This window comes from Oncorhynchus mykiss, chromosome 16, assembly GCF_013265735.2.
Source record: "Oncorhynchus mykiss isolate Arlee chromosome 16, USDA_OmykA_1.1, whole genome shotgun sequence".
NCBI classification, from domain to species: domain Eukaryota; kingdom Metazoa; phylum Chordata; class Actinopteri; order Salmoniformes; family Salmonidae; genus Oncorhynchus; species Oncorhynchus mykiss.
The window spans coordinates 54,712,305-54,720,156 of record NC_048580.1 but is presented as its reverse complement, the minus strand read 5'-3'; positions in this window follow the sequence as shown (position 1 = coordinate 54,720,156).

The following is a 7,852-nucleotide window of genomic DNA, read 5'->3' as shown; positions in this document are numbered from 1 at the left end:
CGTGTGTATCAAGAATGGTCCACCACCCAAAGGCCATCAAGCCAACTTTACACAACTCTAGGAAGCATTGGAATCAACTTGGGCCAGCATCCCAGCGGAACGCTTGACACCTTGTAGAGTCCATGTCCCGACGAACTGAGGCTGTTCTGAAGGCAAAAAAGGGTGCAACTCCATTTTTAAAGTGTTCCTAATGTTTTGTTCACTCAGTGTAAGCGACAAATATAATATTGACCAACCCATTGGGAATCTCACCGCACCCCAGATGCCATGTTTTGAAATTTGCAGAGGTGGATTAAAACTAAACTTGCATTGTAAAACTTCTGACAGCCAGCTTTCTAACTCTGCCCATAACTTTAGGACTTCGAGAAGGCATGAATTGAGTCATTGTTAGTTTTACACTTAAGACATGACTCTGCCGTTGTGCTGTAGAATTTGTGAATTTTGTCTCTTGTATAATACATTCTATACAGTAGTTTATACTGGATTAAGCATAGATTTTGTTAACTAATGTCATTTGTTATCTTCCAACACTCCATTTTGTGCCAAATATCAGTTATTTTTGTTATGCCTACTCCCACTCCCTCTCTCCAGCGAGTGATGTCGCCGGTCTACTAACCACCGGCACTAAATCTCATTTTATTGGTCACATACGTGTTTAGCAGATGTTATTGTGGGTGTAGCGAAATGCTTTTGTTTCTAGCTCCAACTGTGCAGTAATATCTAACAGTTGGAGTCAGGACATGTAGGTTGAAATATCAAAAACTCTGAACCAATTATTTTAATTTGGGGACAGGTCGAAAAGCATTAAACATTTATGGCAATGTAACTAGCTAACTTGCTGTTGCTAGCTAATTTGTTCTGGGATATAAACATTGGGTTGTTATTTTACCTGAAATGCACAAGGTCCTCTACTCCAACAATTAATCCACAAATAAAACGGTCAACCGAGTTCGTTTCTAGTAATCTCTCCTCCTTCAGGCTTCTTCTTCGGACATTATATGGCGGTTGGCAACCAACTTTAAAGTGCATTACCACAACCGACTGGAGTGTAGACCTCAGTTCATCTTTCAATCACCCACGTGGGTACATGCTCATAAAAATCAATGAGGAGATGGGAGAGGCAGGACTTGCAGTGTGTCGAGCATCACAAATAGAACCAAGTTCTATTTTAGCGCCTGACTACGCAGACACTCACGAGCAGTGTGGGTGCAATGATTGAATAACGTGTGCATTTATTTTGCAGCGCACGCAACGCGTCTGGTCAGCATGTATCAATTAAGCACACCTGCTCCCCATCATTACACACACCTGGACTTCATCACCTTGATTTACCTCCCTTTAATTTAGCCCACAGTAGCCTCAGTCATCAGCAGTAATGGTTTGTTTTCATGTTCAGTATAGATCCCCTGTTATGTTAATTTGCCTGTCATTATTGTTAATAAACTCACCTTCTGCATCTGCGTCTACGTGACACTTATGTAAGTCTTGGTTCCAATAGTTTATATTTTTCGGCCACATTATTTGAGAATACTTTATACACTGAAAATAAATATTAAAATTATAAATATGCATATATTTGAACCCAAATGTGTTTACAATATTTACACCACACTTGATAAATGACCACAATAACAAAAAAAGCTTGTTGAAAATGTTTACTTTTTTTATTTGACTTATTCAAATTCAGTTCATTTCAGAAGGACATGGGAGGCATCTGATTACACAAAAACACTCCATCACAGTACTGACAGACAGACATGCTCTTTCTGGGAGAGCAGAGCATGTCTGTCTGTGTCAGGGAAGACTGATGGTTAAGGTCATTTATGTTTCTGTTAGTGCTGAGCGATTAACCGTAATGTCATTTTTTTGCCCAACACGCCGTTTCTATGGAAATAAATCAAATAATTCACGAGAAAAATCAAGTCAAGGACTATGTGGAACGCTGTGCTGAAGGGTGTTGTAGTTTTCATTAAGCAAATATTCAACATAGTTTAGTGCAGAAAATTGGTATTTAACTATAATGATCATAATCCATTGCGCCTGTTCTTTCTGGCTTGGACAGAGATGGATACACTTACGCCTGCTACGTTAGGTTAAATACGCATAGACTGGATGAAAAAGGAATGTACACAACATGAGTGGTGTCTATTCATGGATGCCAAGGGAAGCTAGGCTTCCCCCAAAAATGGAAAAATATAACAATCTGTTTAATTTTCCTTAAATTCGCAAGAGGCTCTCTGTCTCTATAGCCCATATATCGGATGCTGTCTGGTCAAAAAGAGTATGATATTGTTGCCACCCGTAGCATTGAATGCAAGGGAAGCCAGTGAACATTTGCCCTCCCCAATATAAAATATTGCCAATCAGCATTAATCTAAACTGTGAATGGTCCTGGCGCACCAAAAAAAAAAGGGTCATGGGAAGCCAGTTTGGATTTGGCTTCACACCACATCAAGCCAAACGTCATTGGCAGAAAACTTGAATTGTTGTCCTCCGGTGGTTAGTCATCTAAAACAGCCATGGATGGCAATAGGGATTTGGACTTGTGATTTTACTTAATTCTCTGTACTGGCCAATTTTTTTAATCTAACTAGGCAAGTCAGTTAAAAACATTCTTATTTGATTATAACGGTGATTCTGATCCAACCATGAATTAATATATTGTGCCCCTGGCCTGATGTTAACTAGCTGGCTCATTGTTGCCCATGAAAGGAAGTTAGGCTAGCGAGCAAGCATTTTAGCCAGTTAGCCTTGGACACCAAAAACTACAAATATGTACTGTACTGACAGAGTCATAGACTGTTTCGGCAACATGAGAGGATGGAATTGGCGTTTCTATACAAGTTAAGCGAGTCCACGTTTTTCTACTTGCAAGCACGCCGCACACACAGAAATTAGTACCATGGACAGCCACATCATATTTAGCTTATGTTGATTGGACTAAATAGTTTTTGGTATCTTTTAGTTGTCACTGTATTAGACTAACCAGAGGTGATTTGATGATGTTGAAATGGTGCTGGAATAGTGGAGGCTCCTGTTTTCTTTGCGAACTTGCGGTAACTCTCTGGTGTTCTAAATCAATAGTTGTTTAGTAGTCCGAAAATATCGCTAACATTAACGTGCTTGATTATGCGGAAGGTCATGTAACTGTCACGCCCTGACCATAGTTTACTTTGTATTTTCTATGTTTTGATTGGTCAGGGTGTGATCTGAGTGGGTATTCTATGTTTCATGTCTTGTTTGTCTATTTCTATGTTCAGCCTGATATGGTTCTCAGTCAGAGGCAGGTGTTCGTCATTGTCTCTGATTGGGAACCATATTTAGGTAGCCTGGGTTTCACTGTGTGTTTGTGGGTGATTGTTCCTGTCCTTAGTGTTAGTTTGCACCAGTTTAGGCTGTTTCGGTTTTCATTACGTTTATTATTTTGCACTGTTTGTATTTAGATTTGTGTTGCTATAGTCAATAAACATGGATCGTAATCTACACGCCGCATTTTGGTCCGACTCTCCTTCACATACAGAAAACCGTGACAGAATCACCCACCACAAAAGGACCAAGCAGCGTGTCAACAGGCAGGAGCAGCGCGAGGAGATGCGCAATAAGGATTTCTGGACATGGGAGGAAATCCTCGACGGGAGAGGACCCTGGGCTAAACCAGGGGAGTGTAGCCGCCCAAAGGTGCAGCGGGAGAAGAAACAACAGGAGCAGCCCAAAGAGGAGTGCAGTATGGAGTATACGACTTGGGAGGAGATCGACAGGTGGGCGGCCGACCCAGGGAGAGTGCCGGAGCCCGCCTGGGATTCGATGGAGCAGTGCGCGGAAGGATATAGGAGAATGGAGTTTGCGAAGCAAGCAAGGCGGCGCGGACGGAGGCCCCATAGTCAGCCCCAAAAATTTCTTGGGGGGGGGCTCAGGGAGAGTGTGGCAGAGTCAGGAGCCAGACCTGAGCCAACTCTCCCTGTTTATCGTGAGGAGCCAAGGAGGAGACCAGAACCAGAGCCGGTGTTGGAGGTGAGTGAAACAGAGACTGTGAAGGAGTTAATGGGGAAATTGGAGGAGAGAGAAATGAGGGAGTTGCTGTGTTGGTGCATTTTGCATAGAATTCGCCTGACGGAACGTGTCAGGGATTTGATGGCACCTGGGTTAGCGCTCCATACTCGTCCTGAGGTCCGTTTTAGTCGGCTGGTGAAGTTGGTTCCAGTCTCACGCATCAGGCCTCCTGTGCCCATCCCTAGCCTTGCACGTCCTGTGCCAGCACTATGCATCAGGCCTACAGTGCGCCTCGCCTGTTCAGCGCAGCCAGAGCCTCTCTCATCTCCTGCGCTTCCGGAGTCTCCCGCCTGTTCAGCGCAGCCAGAGCCTCTCTTCTCTACTGCGCTATCGGAGTCTCCCGACTGTTCAGCGCAGCCAGAGCCTTTCTACTCTCCTGCGCTGCCGGAGTCTCCCGCCTGTTCAGCGCAGCCAGAGCCTTTCTGCTCTCCTGCGCTGCCGGAATCTCCCGCCTGTTCAGCGCAGCCGGAGCCTCTCTCCTCTCCTGCGCTGTCGGAGTCTCCCGCCTGTTCAGCGCAGCCAGAACTGCCAGTCTGCATGAAGCAGCCCGAGCTGCCAGTCTGCAATGAGCTGCCAGTCTGCAAGGAGCTGCCAGTCTGCAAGGAGCTGTCAGTCTGCATGGAGCAGCCTGAGCTGTCAGTCTGCATGGAGCAGCCTGAGCTGTCCGTCTGCATGGAGCAGCCTGAGCTGTCAGTTTGCAAGGAGCAGCCAGAACTGTCAGTCTACATGAAGCAGCCAGAGCTGCCAGTCTGCAAGGAGCTGCCAGCCTGCAAGGAGCTGCCAGCCTGCAAGGAGCTGCCAGCCTGCAAGGAGCTGCCAGTCTGCAAGGAGCCGCCAGAGCTGCCTGTCTGCAGGATGCCGCTAAAGCTGCCAGCCTGCAAGGAGCTGCCAGCCTGCAAGGAGCTGCCAGCCTGCAAGGAGCTGCCAGCCTGCAAGGAGCTGCCAGCCTGCATGGAGCAGCCTGAGCTGTCAGTCTGCATGGAGCAGCCTGAGCTGTCCGTCTGCATGAAGCAGCCCGAGCTGTCAGTTTGCAAGGAGCAGCCAGAGCTGTCAGTCTACATGAAGCAGCCAGAGCTGCCAGTCTGCAAGGAGCTGCCAGTCTGCAAGGAGCTGCCAGTCTGCAAGGAGCTGCCAGTCTGCAAGGAGCTGCCAGTCTGCAAGGAGCTGCCAGCCTGCAAGGAGCTGCCAGCCTGCAAGGAGCTGTCAGTCTGCATGGAGCTGCCAGTCTCCAAGGAGCCGCCAGAGCTGCCTGTCTGCAGGATGCCGCTAAAGCTGCCAGTCTGCAAGGAGCCGCCAGAACTGCCAGTCTGCAAGGAGCCGCCAGAGCTGCCAGTTAGCATGGAGCAGCCAGGGCCGCCAGTCAGCATGGAGCAGCCAGTCAGCATGGAGCAGCCAGAGCTGCCAGTCGGCATGGAGCTGCCAGTCGGCATGGAGCTGCCAGTCGGCATGGAGCTGCCAGTCAGTATGGAGCAGCCAGAGCCGCCAGTCAGCATGGAGCAGCCAGTCAGCATGGAGCAGCCAGAGCTGCCAGTCGGCATGGAGCTGCCAGATCTGCCAGTCGACCAGACTCTCCCAGATCTGCCGGTCGACCAGACTCTCCCAGATCTGCCGGTCGACCAGACTCTCCCAGATCTGCCGGTCGACCAGACTCTCCCAGAGCTGCCGGTCGACCAGACTCTCCCAGAGCTGCCGGTCGACCAGACTCTCCCAGATCTGCCGGTCGACCAGACTCTCCCAGATCTGCCGGTCGACCAGACTCTCCCAGATCTGCCGGTCGACCAGACTCTCCCAGATCTGCCCGTCGTCCAGACTCTCCCAGATCTGCCAGTCGTCCAGACTCTTCCAGATCTGCCCGTCGTCCAGACTCTTCCAGATCCGCCCGTCGTCCAGACTCTTCCAGATCCGCCCGTCGTCCAGACTCTTCCAGATCCGCCCGTCGTCCAGACTCTTCCAGATCCGCCCGTCGTCCAGACTCTTCCAGATCCGCCCGTCGTCCAGACTCTTCCAGATCCGCCAGTCGTCCAGACTCTTCCAGATCCGCCAGTCGTCCAGACTCTTCCAGATCCGCCAGTCGTCCAGACTCTTCCAGATCCGCCAGTCGTCCAGACTCTTCCAGATCCGCCAGTCGTCCAGACTCTTCCAGATCCGCCAGTCGTCCAGACTCTTCCAGATCCGCCAGTCGTCCAGACTCTTCCAGATCCGCCAGTCGTCCAGACTCTTCCAGATCCGCCAGTCGTCCAGACTCTTCCAGATCCGCCAGTCGTCCAGACTCTTCCAGATCCGCCAGTCGTCCAGACTCTTCCAGATCCGCCAGTCGTCCAGACTCTTCCAGATCCGCCAGTCGACCAGACTCTTCCAGATCCGCCAGTCGACCAGACTCTTCCAGATCCGCCAGTCGTCCAGACTCTTCCAGATCCGCCAGTCGTCCAGACTCTTCCAGATCCGCCAGTCGTCCAGACTCTTCCAGATCCGCCAGTCGTCCAGACTCTTCCAGATCCGCCAGTCGTCCAGACTCTTCCAGATCCGCCAGTCGTCCAGACTCTTCCAGATCCGCCAGTCGTCCAGACTCTTCCAGATCCGCCAGTCGTCCAGACTCTTCCAGATCCGCCAGTCGTCCAGACTCTTCCAGATCCGCCAGTCGTCCAGACTCTTCCAGATCCGCCAGTCGTCCAGACTCTTCCAGATCTGCCAGTCGTCCAGACTCTTCCAGATCTGCCAGTCGTCCAGACTCTTCCAGATCTGCCAGTCGTCCAGACTCTTCCAGATCTGCCAGTCGACCAGACTTTTCCAGATCCGCCAGTCGACCAGACTCTTCCAGATCCGCCAGTCGACCAGATTCTCCCAGATCCGCCAGTCGACCAGACTCTTCCAGATCCGCCAGTCGTCCAGACTCTCTCAGATCCGCCAGTCGTCCAGACTCTCCCAGATCCGCCAGTCGACCAGACTCTCCCAGATCCGCCAGTCGACCAGATTCTCTCAGATCCGCCAGTCGTCCAGACTCTCCCAGATCCGCCAGTCGACCAGACTCTCCCAGATCCGCCAGTCGACCAGATTCTCCCAGATCCGCCAGTCGACCAGATTCTCCCAGATCCGCCAGTCGACCAGATTCTCCCAGATCCGCCAGTCGACCAGATTCTCCCAGATCCGCCAGTCGACCAGATTCTCCCAGATCCGCCAGTCGACCAGATTCTCCCAGATCTGCTAGTCGACCAGGATCTGGTAGTTTCTACTACCTGCCTGGGCTTCTTCTCAGTGCTGAGCTTCTTCTCAGTGCTGAGCTTCCTCTCAGTGCTGAGCTACCCATCTGTCCCGAGTTACCTCTGTCCCGAGCTGTCCCTCTGTCCCATGTTATCATTGTGGTGGGTAACCTATTTAGGGACGTTTAGGAGGGGGATTAAAACTGTCATGGAGTGGGGTCCACGTCCAGCGCCAGAGCCGCCACCGCGGACAGATGCCCACCCAGACCCTCCCCTATAGGTTCAGGTTTTGCGGCCGGAGTCCGCACCTTGGGGGGGGGGTACTGTCACGCCCTGACCATAGTTTACTTTGTATTTTCTATGTTTTGATTGGTCAGGGTGTGATCTGAGTGGGTATTCTATGTTTCATGTCTTGTGTCTATTTCTATGTTCAGCCTGATTTGGTTCTCAGTCAGAGGCAGGTGTTCGTCATTGTCTCTGATTGGGAACCATATTTAGGTAGCCTGGGTTTCACTGTGTGTTTGTGGGTGATTGTTCCTGTCCTTAGTGTTAGTTTGCACCAGTTTAGGCTGTTTCGGTTTTCATTACGTTTATTATTTTGCACT